Source organism: Dipodomys spectabilis, unplaced genomic scaffold (genome assembly GCF_019054845.1).
Source record: "Dipodomys spectabilis isolate Male_0828 unplaced genomic scaffold, ASM1905484v1 ptg000096l, whole genome shotgun sequence".
NCBI lineage: Eukaryota > Metazoa > Chordata > Mammalia > Rodentia > Heteromyidae > Dipodomys > Dipodomys spectabilis.
Window position 1 is genome coordinate 29,839,526 of NW_024870773.1, and position 15,475 is coordinate 29,855,000.

At 45.1% G+C, this 15,475-nt stretch overlaps 1 protein-coding gene across 3 annotated transcripts in view; it reads left to right on the plus strand.

The window, feature by feature from the left end:
- Nucleotides 1-3,268: 3,268 nt before the first annotated feature.
- Cul2 (cullin 2) overlaps nucleotides 3,269-15,475 on the plus strand; it is a 91,558-nt gene continuing 79,351 nt past the window's right edge. Inside the window, exon 1 of one of the 3 annotated variants that reach the window (XM_042686091.1) lies at nucleotides 3,269-3,284. The gene's annotated coding sequence lies outside the window, so the exon portion shown is untranslated. Of the gene's footprint in view, nucleotides 3,285-4,866; nucleotides 4,913-5,010; nucleotides 5,179-15,475 lie in introns of those variants that run through there. The other 2 variants (XM_042686090.1, XM_042686089.1) reach the window with 2 other exon arrangements.

Sequence of the window (15,475 nt, forward strand, 5' to 3'; positions counted from 1 at the left end):
CGGGCCATGAGACTGAGGATCACTGTTCAAAGCCATGCCAGGTCGTAAAGTCCATGAGACTATTATCTCCAATTAATTACCAAAAAGCCAACTGTTGAGCTGTGGCTCAAGTGAAAGAATGTTAGTTTTGAGCAAAAAAGGCTCAGGAACAGTACCCTGACTCCTAGTCTAAAGCCCAAGACGGTCACAAACAAACATAGATAAGTCAAAACCTAATTTAAAGCTGAGTGTGGGTGGTTCATGACTATAATCCTAGCTACCAAGGAAGCTGAGATCTGAGGATCATGGTTCAAAGCCAGCTTGGGCAGGAAAGTCCATGAGCCTCCTTTTTTTTTTTTTTTTCCTCCCCTAGGAGACTCTTATCTCTAATAAACCACCAGAAAATCAGAAGTGGCGCTGTGGTAGTAGAGGACTTGCCTTGAGCTGAAGTGCACAGGGACAATGCCCAAGCATAGCTTTGAATTATGTGACTGCAAAGAAAGGTAAAAGATCCATGAGTCATTTCTTTTTATTAAAGAAATAAGAGAATATTTTTTCAGTCGTGGGGCTTGAACTCTGGAGGAGTGCTCTACCACTCAAGCCACAGTACCACTTGTGGCTTTTTCTGTTTAAGTGGTGCTGAGAATGGAACCCAGGACCTCATGTGTGTGAGGCAAGCACTCCACCACTGAGCCACCTTCCCAGCCCCTAAAGATAATACTTTTAAAATGGCTTTCAAATGAAATCATCAAGGAGAAGCAAAGAGAGAATCTGTAGTCTAGCTCCAGCTACCTTCCCAGCCCCAGGCAAGGGTTTTTGGTGGGTAAGTTAGGTAAGGTCCACTCAAAGCAAGGGTAACCTTCAGGACTCCTTTCCTCAGATATGTCCTTTTATTCTTTGTTTCTATTCGCTCTTGAAGAATTCCCAGATTTTTTTTTGCCATTTTCAAGAAAGGAGATTTAGATAGCTTCTCTTTTATCTTTTAATATTGTAATTTAACATTAGAAAGAACGTTTGGAGGCTGGGATCGTGGCTCAGTGGTAGAGTGCTTGCCTTGCATGCATGAGGCCCTGGGTTCAATTCCTCAGCACCACATAAGCAGAAAAAGCCAGAAGTGGGGCTATGGCTCAAGTGGTAGAGCACTAGCCTTGAGCTGAAGAGCTCAGGGACTGTGCCCAGGCCCAGAGTTCAGATGCCATGACAAAAAAAAAAGAAAGAAAGAAAGAAAGACAGGTCGGTGAGAGAGAAATTTATCGACTTTTTCAGTTTACTCCTGGTAACTTGTGTATGTGTGTGTGTGTGTGAATTGTGGGGCCTGAGCACTGTCCCTCAGCTCTTCAGCTCAAGGCCAGTGCCCTACCATTTGAGCCACAGCACTACTTCTGGTTTTCTGGTGGTTATTGTAGAAAAGTCTGAAGGACTTTCCTGCCTGTGCTGGCTTTGAACCGTGATCCTCAGATCTGTCTCCTTAGAAGCTAGGATTACAGGCATGAGCCACCAGCGCCCTGCTTCCTTTTCAGTGTGGCTCTTTTGGTATTTGTTAAAACAACAATGACAACAAGGGTTGGGAATGTGGCTTAGTGGTAGAGTGCTTGCTTAGCATTCATGAAGTCCTGGGTTTGATTCCTCAGTACCACATAAACAGAAAAGGCTGGAAGTGGCTCTGTGGATTAAGTGGTAGAGCACTAGCCTTGAGCACAAGGAGGCTTAAGGACAGAGCCCAGGCCCTGAGTTCAAGCCCCAGGACTGGCGAAAAACAACAACAACAACAACAAAAACTATGCTATTCATTAGGCACATCAAATTGTAATACCTGTACATTGGAATTTATATCTAAGCATGAATTATAAAGGGGACTATTTAAAACCAATTAAGGTGGGTGCTGGTTGCCCAAAACTGTAATTCTCACTACAGAAGAGGCTGAGATCTGATGATCGTGGTTCAAAGCCATTCCAGGCAGGAAGTCCAAGAGACCCTACCTCCAATTAAACACCAAAAAAGCCAGAAGTGGAGCTGTGGCTAGCCTTGAGCAAAAACCTCAGGGAGCTAGAATGCTAGCCTTGAGCAAAAAACCTCAGAGACAGCACCCAGCCCTGAGTTCAAGCCCCAAGACTCCCACACATAAAGAAAACAAATTAGAATATATTACTAACTGAAGCCATAGAGCTTGCAATCATTAATGGCTCAATCTAGTGGCCTTAGACACTTAATTTTATTTTGACCACAGCTGTTTATTCCTCAATTTTTTTTTTTTGCCAGTCCTGGGGCCTGGATATTGTCCCAGAGCTTCTTTTGCTGAATGCTAGCACTCTACCACTTGAACCACTTCTGGCTTTTTTTGTTTATATGGGGAAGTGAACTCAGGGCTTTCACGTATGCTAGGCCAGCCTTCTACCTCTAAACCACATTCCAGCCTTGGTATTTAAATTTTTAATTCATACCTTTTATCTCAGCTATTCTGGAGGTGGATTGAAGCTATAGGCCAGCCCAAAGAGAAAGTGAGACTTGGGTATGCTGGAGTGAGCCTGTAAGGTCAAGCCTGAAGGTCAAGGAGATTAGCCCTGGCAGCTAAGCAAGACCCTATCTGAAAAATAAAACCAAAGCTTTTTTTTTTTTTTTTGTCGGTCTTGGGGCTTGAACTCTGGGCCTGGGCGCTGTCCCTCAGCTCTTCAGCTCAAGGCGAGTACTCTACCACTTGAGCTACAGTGCCACTTCCTGAAAAATAACTAAAACATAAAGGACTGGGGATGGGGGATGGGTTGAAGGGCTTGACTCCTGCCTAATAAACTTGATTCCAAGTCCAGTAATATTGCACCAAAGAAAGACTTTTTAATAAACCCCACCCAATACGTTTTAACATTAATCCCATCTTCCATCTCCTTTTTTTTTTTGTTGTTGTTGTTGGTCATGGATCTTGAACTCAGGGTCTGTGTGCTATCCCTCAGCTTTTCTGCGCAAGGCTAGTGCTCTTTTATTTTGAGCCACAGCACCACTTCCTGTTTTTTGGAGGTTAATTGGGGATAAGAGTCTCATGGACTTTTCCTGCCTGAGGCTGGCTTCAAAATTTGATTCTCAGATCTCAGCCTCCTGTGTAGCTAGGATTTGTTATGGGGAAAAGAGTCCACCACTCAATGACAGCCTCATGTAAAAAGATGACTTTATTGGGGAAGTGGATAGCTGACTGGCCAGCGACACAGCACAGACGCAGAGTAGCACAGATGCAGAGCTGAAACTGGACCCTGAATGGCCCACAAGCTAGAGTTTTTAAAGGCAAAATCCACGTGGTCAAGCCTGGTCACACGCAGGTAACCAATGGGTTCGCAACACACACAAAGGATTGCATAGTCATGTTAGGCCACACGCAGGTGGCCAATGGAGTTACAGTCTGTCTTATAGTAGTTGCTTAAACTATCCCATCATTTTGGTTTGAATTGGCACATGAATTTGGCAGGCAAAGGGCAGGGTTTACAGTAAGCCAGTGATATTGCCAGTTGAGCAAGATTACAACCTATCTGCTTTATTGGTCAGTCTTTTAACTGAACAATCAAGGATGGGTTAGATTGTAGATTGTTAAGGGGAGGGGGATCAAATGCATTTTTTTTCATTCTGGAAACTAGGCCCATCGGAGCCAAGACATGACCCTGTGATTAAGGTTGTTTTTCTAGTTTGAACATTGCTTAATGGTTTTTAGTCACCACCTTCAAAAATGGAGTCTAAAATCCCTAAAACAAGCAAAGCTCAAAATGGAATCAATCAGCTTGGGCCCCATCTCAGGGTCCACTTCAGATCGCAGGCTTGAGCCACCAGTGCCTGGCTTGTGGTTTTGTTGTTGTTGGTTGTGGGCTTGAACTCAGCCTAGGCATTCTCCTCAGCTCTTCAGCTCAAGGTTAGGGCTCTACCACTTGAGCTACAGCGCCACTTCCGGTTTTCTGGTGGTTAATTGGAGATTAGTCTCACAGACTTTCCAGCATGGGCTGGCTTTGAACCCCGATCTTCAGATCTCAGCCTCTTGACTAGCTGCGACCCTCAGATCTCAGCCTTCTGAATAGGTAAGAGTCGTGGGCTCCTGGCCTGGGGAGAGTATTTTTAAAAGGCCTTGAGAAGATTGGCAGTTTAGCAAAGAAGGTTGGGAGGGAAATACTTCACAGACAAGTTGACAGGGAAAGGTTGGCAATATGAAAGGCAATTAAAGAACAAAGCGAGACATTTATTTCCATTGTGAAACTGTGTGAGGAGTGGATGGATGAATTTTCTTCGGCTCCCTTTAAACTCTTAAGGGGGGGAGGGGGGGCGACAGCCTCTGACTGAGAAGCTAAGGGCTGTTGATGGGTTGAGTTAGCCAGGGCTGTTGAGAAATTCCTTTCTTGACAATACGAATATGTCCCAGCCTTTGTCTCAAGACAATCCACTGGGCAAGCAATCAGAAGGGAAAGTACTTTGTCTACACGTTTCCGATCATTTGCAAAGCCACTGGAAGTATGTGTGCACCAGGAGCTTTGTGGTGTCCTAGAGATCCTCCTAGGTCTGACCCGACTCGAGGTCAAATGCTTCTTAGGGCAGACTCCCCTACGAGGAGTTGTTATTAATGTTTCCAAACTCGGCGGGTACTGTGTCTCCACGGTGCCTCACTGCCTAACGAGCCCTGCCAGGAATCACTTCGATTATTGATTTCCAAGGCTTCAGCAATTGCAGGAAGCTGGGCCTTCTGCGCTTGCCGTAACGTGGACTCTACCACTGCCTTCCGGTGGGGGGATTCGGAAGCGGCGGAAGGAGACCAGAGGCTGTGGGGTGGGCAGGCCGGGAACCCGGGAGGATCGCCGCTCGACAGATCTCGTCCCCGGCCGGCCCGTCTCCCCGCGCCCCTCCCGCCGCCCTCCCCGCCCGGCAGGGCGGCCTCGGCCTCGGCTCGGCGGCGCCGTCCCCGTGGACGCGGGTGAGTGTCGGCGTGCGAGGCCCGGCTGCGTGCGGGGCCCCGGCCGCGCTCCGCGCCCCGGCCGCGCTCCGCACCCCCGCGTTTTCGGGCTCGGTGGCGGCGGCCGGCCGGGAGGCGGCCTCGGCTCGCAGTAATGGCAGCGCTGTGAGCGGGGGAACGCGAGCTGACAGCCGCCGCCGCCCACCTTCCGCGCCGGGCTCCGTCCTGCTCGCCCGCGGGCGGCCTCCCCTCCCCGGCCCCTGCCCCGCGTCCTGCCTCCGCAGAAGGTAACCCCGCCGGGCCGCGGGGCCGGGCTGCGGGCGCCGGGGAACTTCCCGGGAAGGGGCGGCGGGGATGGGCGGAGGAGAGGAGCTGGGGGCGCCGGGGGCGGAAGGGAGGAGGATTACCGGGGGTGGGGGTGGGGGGAGGCCGCCAAAGATGGTCTCCTGTCATTGACCTCGGCTCCCCGGAGCGCTGACCCCGAGACCGGCTACCCCGCGGGACCGGGACTGGACCTCGGGCCTCCGGGGCCGGGTCGTGGCCGACCCTGCCTCGGCCCCATTTTCCTCCAAAGCCGGGGAGGTGAGAGTGCGTGCGCTCTCCCGCTCCGGCTCCCGCTCGCGTCTGCTCGCGCGGACGCCGAGGTCTGTGCGGGGCGAGGGCGGTGGCAAGCCCACGCATCCCCTCCACGAGTATTTTCACTTTTGTTTCCGCAGACAGGTGAAGATGGATAGCTTTGGGGAGGAGTATCTCATTCTGAGAGCCTCTGCACTTACTTACGGTCCCTGAAACCAGAGCCTGCCCTCCTGCCACCACTTGCTCCCCACTCTAGGTTCTGGACTGTTCCCCTCCCCTTACCTTCTCTGGGAGAAAGACATCTGTGGATTTGCACGCAGTCACTGTCGAAGTTCTTTTCCTTTCCCTTCCCTCCTCTCCCCGAGGTTACAAATTCCCAGTTGAATGGCAGGCCCCTGGAAGTTTACATTTGGAGTTGAGGTAGCAATTGTGAACAATCGCGTGTAGACGCTCGACATTTTGGTGTAAAGATCTTTGCACTGTACCTGCCCCCCCAAGCCTGCTTAACACACTAAAATACGGGACATCGTCACTTGCTCTAGACAGATAAACATCAGCTTATTAGATATCATCAAGTGCCTTGCCCCTATGAGCAGTACTTGGGAGACCCTTCCAAAGGAGTCAGAGGTGAAAGAATCAAAGTGTTTCGTGTTGCCTGTTCGTGTGCGTGTGCATGCGTTGTCTTTTGCAGGTGCCACTTATGAGTGGCGGGAACATTTTCTACACTGTACACGTTATTTTTGTATATTTTCTACAGTGCACATGTTTTTTGTTTGAAAGTACTGGAGATTGAACTCAAACCCTGAGGACTGCTAAAGTGTTACACCGCATGAGCCACGCCTCTAGTCTGTTTTACCTCATTTCTCCCCTCTTTGGTGATTTCTACGTTCAGTAAATATGAAGGTCTTGTCGACATTCGAATTACAGCAATATGTCATGAAATTTCTGCACTTAGTGAATTAATTTTGGTGGGGTAGGAGACAAACGGTAATTATAAAAATAATTTGAGAATAGGGCTGGGAAGTTGGTTCAGTAGAGTGCTTGCCTTGCATGCATGAGGCCCTAGGCTCGATTCCTCAGCACCACATAAGTAGAAAAAGCCGAAAGTGGCGCTGTGGTTCAGGTGGTAGAGCATTAGTCTTGAACTGAAGAGCTGAGAGACAGCGCCCAGGCCCAGAATTCAGGTCCCACCACCGACCAAAGAAAACAAAACAAAAATTGTGAATAAATATAATGAAGGAAATGAAGAATGGTTGTAGTGATTAGGAGATTATTTCAGGAAAGGTCTGACTTTTTAGGCCTTTGAGCTGATATTTGCAAATGGAGAAGGACCAAGCCTGTGGAAGTTCAAAAGGAAATATTCCTGTGTGAAGAAAAAGCAACTGGGGCTGGGAAGTTGGCTCAGTGGTAGAGCGCTTGCCTTGCATGCCTGAGGCCCTGGGTTCGATTCCTCAGCACCACATAAGCAAAAAAAAAAAAAAAAAAAAAAAAAGCCAGAAGTGGCGCTGTGGCTCAAGTGGTAGAGCGCTAGCCTTGAGCTGAAGAGCTGAGGGACAGCGCCCAGGTCCAGAGTTCAGGCCCCACGACCGGACCCAAAAAAAAAAAAAAAAAGAAAAAGCAACTGAACAAGCCCTGTAGTAGTGTCAGTCTTGGGTGTAGCAAACTGAAAGCCAACTGTCTTGAGGTAGACAGGCCCTAGTGAAGAGAAGTGTAGGTCATAATTGGGTGCCAGATCAGGTGAGACCTGTTCCAAGGAGTTTAGCTTTTACATTGAAAACACTTGTTATTTTCCTTTGAAAGTTGTAAGTAAATGATTGTGTAGTAGAGAGGAGAAAGGCAGTGAGATGAGTGGCAAGAGTGGCCTTAGAGTGTAACAAGGTTTGGAGTTAAAGCTTTTTATTGACCTTGTCACAGTTTGGATAAAAAAATGCATTTGGACCAGGTGCTGATGGCTCATGCCTATAATCCTAACTACTTAGGAGGCTGAGATCTGAAGATCACAGTTTGAAGCCAGCCTGGGCAGAAAAGTCCCTGTGAAGCTTATCAGTTAACCCTCAAAACCGGCTCAAAGTGCTAGAGTACTAGCCTTGAGCAGAAAAGCTCAAGGGCAGTGCTCAGCCCTTGATTTCAAGCCCTACCACCTACCAGAAAAAAAGTGCGTTTGGTAGGGATGGACTGCCTTGGGATGGGCTGAAGATCTTATGCACAGGGATGGGGAATTGCTGAGGGAAGCAGGTTATATGGTGCTGGCTTTGGATTGGGCATGTTAAAATGGATCTTAGTCCTTCAAGGGGAGGTGAGAAGTAGGCAGCTAACTGTACAGGTTGAATTTTGTGGAGTGGTTAAGAATTAATGCTTGCTTGCTCGCTTACTCAGGCAATTGTGGAGATACTGAAAAATAGAAATCTCTGCCTTTATTCCTAGTGGGGAGAAAAAGATGGAGATATGGAATCATCATCAGCATTTATCTGTTGGTACAGTGTGCTGTATTATTATTATTATTTTTTTTTGGTTGGTCGTGGGGCCTGAACTCTGGGCCTGGGCACTGACCCTGAGCTCTTCAACTCAAGGAGAGCGCTCTACCACTTGAGCCACAACACCAGTTTCGGTTTTCTGGTGGTTAATTGGATATAAGGGTCTCATGGACTTTCCTGCCTAGGCTGGCTTTGAACTGCGATCCTCAGATCTCACTCTCCTGAGTAGCTAGGATTACAGGTGTGACCCACTGGTGCTGGGTTATGTGCTATATTTTTTTGAATAAAAATATTCATATCAATCTGGGGTGCCAGTGACTCTTGCCTGTAATCCTAGTTACTCAGGAGGCTGAGATTTGAGGAAAGTCTATTAGGCTTTTATTTCCAATTATCTGCCAGAAAGCTGGAGGTGGAGCTATGGCTCAAGTGGTAGAGTGTTGGCCTTGAGCAAAAATGTTTGGGACAGTGTCCAGGCCCTGAGTTCAAGCCTCCAGGACTAGTGCACACATGCATGCCCATGCACACACAAATATTCACATTCAACATTTAAAATGTTCATTAAGGGTTAGCATTCAAGTGACTCCTACTTTTTCTGAGTCCTCATCACCTAGTTTTCCTTGGAGCAAAAACAAGCCCAGCTGTTCCTTACCTCTCATTCCAAAGGTTTCTGCTTATACCTGTAAGCAGATGTGTGTATATTACTCTCATTTTGCAAAAATGGTAACATTCTTTACCTGCTTCGAAACTTTGTATTTTTTTTTTCTTTTTTTTTTTTTTGTCGGTCGTGGGGCTTGAACTCCGGGCCTGGGAGCTGTCCCTCAGCTCTTCAGCTCAAGGCGAGCGCTCTACCATTTGAGCTACAGCGCCACTTCCGGTTTTCTGGTGGTTTATTGGAGATAGGAGTCTCACGGTCTTTCCTGCCCGGGCTGGCTTTGAACCGCGATCCTCAGATCTCAGCCTCCTGAGTAGCTAGGATTACAGGCGTGAGCCACCAGCGCCCGGCTCTTTCTTTTTTTTTTTTTTGTGGTTGTGGGGCTTGAATTTTGGGCTTGGGGCGCTGTCCATGCACTCTTCAGCTCAAGGTGAGTGCTCTACCACTTGAGCCACAGCACCACTTCTGGTTTTCTACTGGTTTATTGGAGATCAAAGACTCACGGAGTTTCCTACCCGGGCTGGCTTTGAACCGTGGTCTTCAGATCTCAGCCTACTGAGTAGCTAGGATTACAGGCAAGAGCCACTGGTGCCCGGCGAAACTTTGTATTTTTTAGAGTATTCATACTTAAAAGTTATGAAATATGCTGGGTGCCTGTGCTTTATCCCTGTAATCCTAGCTACTACAAGAGTCTGAGATCTGAGGGTCTGGGCTTAAAGCTAACTGGAATAGGCAAATCCTAGGACTCCAGTTAACTAGCAAAACAACCAGGAGTAGAGTCAAGGCTTAAGTGGTAGAGAATGACAGTTGTGAGTGAAAAAACTCAGCAGTTTGAGGCCTTGTTCAAGCCCCATACCACTACACAAAAGATGAAAACACTTAGAGAAGATAGGAAAATGAGAACACAGAGTACTATACCATTTTCTAATGGATACCTTTGAGACTTTGGCCTATAGATGTGAAGTGTTTAAGGAGTATCGTTGTTGTTGAACTTTTCACATTTTTCACTGGACAACCTCATCTGCCATTTCTTTGTGTTAAATTGTGATTCTTATTTGCCAGGTGCTGGTGCCTCATACCTGTAATCCTAGCAATTTAAAAGACCTGCGGATTTGGCTCAAAGCCAGCATGGACAGTAGAGTTTGAGACTCCAATTGCCCATCAAAATGCTTGAAGTGGAGCTAGAGTGCTAGCCTTGAGCACAAAAGCTCAGAGAGGACTCAGACCCTGAGTTCAAGCCCTAGGACCAGCAAGTCCTCTCTCCCCCTCCCCTTTTTTTTTTCCAGTTATGTATGTGACTTAAGTTTTTTAAAATTCATGATGGGATTAGTTCTTAATATTATGGATCTTAGTATCTAACTTTTTAGATACTAAGTTAGATGGCTAACTTTTTATTTGTTTTTGTGGTACTGGTGATTTAAGTGAAGGCCTTGTACTAGGCAAGCACTCTGCCTGTTGAGCCATATTCCCATCCCATAGGACTGGCTAATGTAAATCTTGGAAAAGTACGCTAGAATTTAGAATGTTAGGAGATTTCTAACAAGTTGTTGATACTTTGAGATCTATGACTTAATCATCTCTTAATAATCAGCTAACTATATATCTGTTCAAACCCCCAGTACCACAAACAAACACCAGCAAGCAAGCAAGGGATTCATGATAATCTGCCTGGCTTTAGATTTTAACATTGCAATGGTACTTGTTTTTTTTTTTTTTTAAAGAATATGTAGACTCATCTGGTTACATAGTTTTATATTTGTCTTGTAATTGGAAAAGGTTTACTGGTAATATTAGAACACGTGTAGTTTTTTTGCTTCTTCAGAGATTTAACACAATGAGTAGTGCTGAGATTATGTTTTTAGCTCTCCAACATTTTCTTACTACATGTTATTTGAGTCATTTGGAGGAAGGCAGGTGGAGAATTTTCTGAATTGCTTTAAGTTTTATTTCCAACTCTTAAATCAAGACTCATTGTGCTTTCTAATAATTTTATAATATTGGCTGGCATTTAGACTTTTAGTCAGTTGTTTTTAGCCAGATGCTTCCATTAAATTGTTTGTACCAGTTGTTATCTGTTATTTACTATTGTTGTTTGATAACTTTTTGTGTGTGTGTGTTGGTGTGCCAGTGCTGGATCTTGAACTCTCTCTTGCTCTGCTTTTTTGCTCATGTTTGTTTGAGCCATGCCTCCAGTTCTGGCTTTTTGGAGATAAGAGTCTCTTTGATTAATTTGTCTAGCTGGCTTTGAAATCCTCACTCTCAGCTTCCTGAGTAGCTAAGATTTTAGGCCTGAGCCACTGGCATCCAGCTAAATTTGATTTTTGTTGTTAATTTTTGTATCACTTTTTTATGGGCAAGGTTTAAGCAGGTTGGAGAAATATCCTTGTTATATGTAGTAGTAACAAGCTGGACATGGGTAACTCACACCTGCAATCCCAGCTACTCAGGAGGCTGAGATCTGAGGATGGAGGTTCATAGCCAGCCCAGACAGAAAAGTCCTGGAATTTTTTTTTTTTTTTGGGTCCAGTCGTGGGGCCTGAACTCTGGGCCTGGGAACTGTCCCTCAGCTCTTCAGCTGTAGACTAGCGCTCTACCATTTGATCCACAACGCCACTTCCGGCTTTTTTCTTTTTTGCTTATGTGGTGCTGAGGAATCGAACCCAGGGCCTCAGGCATGCAAGGCAAGCGCTCTACCACTGAGCCACCTTCCCAGCCCCTGTCCTGGAAAAATTTTTTTTTCTTTTTCTTTTTTTTTTTTTATTGTGAAAATACTGTACAGAGGGGTTACAATTACATGGGCAAGATAATGAGTACATTTCTTATCAAGCATTGTACCTCCTCCTTTGTTTCCCCTTCCCATCCCTTCCCATCCTCCCCTCCGCCCCCCCCAATCCTCTCCACACCCCCCCCCACCAAAGTTGTAAAGTCGTTTTCAACATAACGACTTGTACATCTCATTGTTGCAATGGGTCCACCTGTATCCCTATTTAAACAATTTGTTTTTCCCCTTCCCCTCCACAAATTATACTGACATGAAATACAGTGAAAGCAGGGGTTATACTGTGGGGGAGGGTGTCCTGGAAAATTTTTAACCACCAAAAAGCTGAACTGGAGGCATGGCTCAAATGGTGGAATGCTGTCCTAAACAAAAGAGTGGAGCAAGAAAAGTGGGTCCCAGGGTTCAAGCTCTTGTACCATCAAACACATACACATTTAGTAGTATTTTTGGAGGTATAGTAGATACCCATGACAGTGTTTAAGACTACATGTGAAATGAGTGTAATGTGTTAAACTCTGAAGTATTCAGCTATGTTTGAAGATTTTTTTTTTTTTTTTTGCCAGCCATGGGGTCTGAGCTCTGGGCCTGGGTGCTATCCCTCAGCTCTTCAACTCAAGGCTAGCACTCTACCACTTGAGTGAGCCACAACGCCACTCCAGGATTTTCTGCTTATGTGGTGCTGAGGAATCGATCCCAGGGCCTCATGCATGCAAGGCAAGCGCTCTACCACTGAGCCACCTTCCCAGCCCTATTTGAAGATTTTAATCAAAAGATTTTTCATATTTTGATATTATACATAATGCTGCTGTTATTCAATTAAATATGTGCAGGATGTTGCATCAAGCAGGTTGACAGTTTATCATTTTTGTTCTCAGCTTTAAGCTTCTTGAAAGATCTCCAAACCTGCTAGAAGATATTAGAATATACTAAAATATTTAATAAGTATTAACCCAGTAAGTGGTCTTTTTTAGTTTTTTTAAAATAGCACATCTTGTACAAAGGTGTGTTATTATGACATAAATGCATGATATACATGTGCTTTGATCAAATTCAGCCCCTCTTAAGTCTTTATCCTATTTAGTGTAGGTTGCTTGTCTCTTTTTTTGGAGGGGGTGGGAGGGATCAGGTTTATCATAGGGCGCTGTCCTGTGAGCTCTTTTTGCTCAAGGCTAGTATTTTACCATTGAGCCACAGCTCTGCTTCTGGTTTTCTGGTGGGTTTTGGAGGTAAGTGTCTCACAGACTTTTCCTGCCTGGGCTGGCTTTGAACTGTGATCCTCATATCTCAGCTTCCTGAGGAGCTAGGATTACAGGTGTGAGCTGCCAGTGACTGGTTTGCTTGTCAAGGAATGAAGGATTTAACCTAATGTTTTGTGATTTAGGTTTCTCCTCAGTAAGACACTGGTGCCTGACTTAAAAATAATTAAAAAAAATTAGAAATACTTTTAGACTACAGAAAAATTATGTAAAAAAGCCAGGTACCAGTGGCTCATGCCTGTAATCCTAGCTACTCAGGAGACTGAGATCTGAGGATCACAGTTCCAAGCCAGCCCAGGCAGAAAAGTCCCCATGAGACACTTTTTTTTTGTTGGTCCTGGGGCCTGAACTCTGGGCCTGGGCGCTGTCCCTCAGCTCTTCAGCTGTAGACTAGCACTCTACCATTTGAACCTCAGCCCCACTTGCAGCTTTTTCTGATTATGTGGTGCTGAGAAATCGAACCCAGGGCCTCATGCTTGCAAGGCAAGCACTCTACCACTGAGCCACCTTCCCAGCCCCACTTTTTTTTTTAAATTTAATTTTTTTTAATTGTCAGGGTGATATACAGAGGGATTACAGTTCCATAAGTAAGGTAATAAGTATATTTCTTGTCTAACTTGTTTCCCCCTCCCTCATTTTTCTCCCAATTCCCCCCCCCCCCCCCCCCGCAAATTATACAGATCATTTCCAACATATTGTCTTGTGAGTATTGCTGATGCATTGGTTCCTCCCTTGTCCTTTTATTGTTCCCCTTCCCTAATTCAGATAAATGTATATGGAATACTCAGGGTATCAAAATCAAATACAGGGATAATGGGATAAACTATAGGGGAGAAAACACACAAAAGAAACAAATCACATAGTATATTCAAAACAGCAACAACAAAGGAAAACCTCTTGTGTCCATGTCTGGGACTTCATTTTACTTAGCATCATCTTATATGGTCATATGTACGTAGCTGTTGAGCTGTTCTGCTCATCTGCTAAGATTATTTTAGAAGTAAGACTTCTCTGAAGAGGAAATAAGAATGAATGGCCAATAGACACGTGAAGAAATGCTCAACTTCTCTGGCCATAAAAGAAATGCAAATCAAAACAACATTGAGATTCCACCTCATCCCAGTTAGAATGGCTATAATCAAGAAATCTAATAACAGTAGATGCTGGAGGGCATGTGGCCAAAAGGGAACTATTGCTTTGTTGGTGGGAGTGTAAACTTGTTCAACCACTTTGGAAAGCAGTGTGGAGGTTCCTCCAAAGACTCCATATAGAGCTCCCCTATGACCCAGCAATCCCACTTCTGGGTATTTACCTAAATGACCACAAACAAGGCCATATGAAAGCTACCAGTACAACTATGTTTATTGCAGCATTATTCACCATCGCTAAAATATGGAACCAACCCAGATGCCCCTCAGTAGATGAATGGATCAAGAAAATGTGGTATATATACAATGAAATTCAATACTTCCATCAGAAAGAATGACACTGCCCCATTTGTAAGGAAATGGAAAGACTTGGTAAAAATTCATATTAAGTGAGGTAAGCCAAACCCAAAGAAACATAGGTCCCTGAGACTCCTATCTCCAGTTAACCACTCAAAAACAAGTGGCATTAACCCTGGACAAAATTCCTCAGGGACAGTGCCTAGGCCCTGAGTTCAAGCCCCATAGCAGCCAAAAAAAGGAAAAAGAATCTTAAAAAGTAGAAAGCTTGGTATACTCTTTACTTAACATTTCATATTGTCAGTGATTTATATCACCAGAGCAGAATGATCAAAACCAGGAAAATATGTTGGTTCACCCTGGTAATTAAACTTCACAGCTTGTCTGAATTTCACTAGTTTGTTTGTTAATGGGTTTTTTTGGGGGAAGGGGGACAGTCATGGGGCCTGAACTCTGGGCACGGGTGCTGTCCCTCAGCTCATCAGCTCAAAGCTAGCGCTCTACCACTTGAGCTACAGCGCCACTTCCACCTTTTTCTGCTTATGTGGTACTAAGGAATCGAACCCAGGGCTTCATGTATGGGAGGCAAGCATGCTACCACTGAGCCACCTTTATTAATGTTTTATTAATAAGCACCCTTATTAATGTGTTTTTTTTTTTTTTTTGTCGGTCGTGGGGCTTGAACTCTGGGCCTGGGCGCTGTCCCTCAGCTCTTCAGCTCAAGGCGAGCGCTCTACCACTTGAGCTACAGCGCCACTTCCGGTTTTCTGGTGGTTTATTGGAGATAGGAGTCTCGCGGTCTCTCCTGCCCGGGCTGGCTTTGAACCTCGATCCTCAGATCTCAGCTTCCAGAGTAGCTAGGATTACAGGCTTGAGGCACCAGCGCCCGGCCTTCTTATTAATGTTTTGTTTCAAGATTCAACCCAGAATCTGACTTTACATTCAATTGTGTTTCTTTTTTCATTTCTGATATGTGTTTTTTTTTCACTGAAATATTTTTTGACATTTTACACTGTGATATATGTGTTCAGTTATTTTGTAGAATGTTTCAATTGAGTTTGACTGATACTTTTCCCTTTAGATAGAAGTTACGAATCTTTCACAAAAAATTATTATTGTGTGTCATATGCAGTACAGGATGTCAATATATATAGACTTTGAGAGATGATGCTTTTGTTAAGGTAGTATCTACCACATTGTCTTGCTGTGTTGTCCACAGTGTCCTTGAGCTTATGAAGGAACTCTGTATCAGCCTCTGAGTACCTGGGACTACTCATTTGTAATAGATACTTTGCGATTCTTTGAAACTGTAGCTATTCCAATCTCAAATTTTTCCTCACTGATTTCAGTATTCTTTGGTTGATTTTTACTTGGAACAATTATTATAGTAATGTTTGGCTAA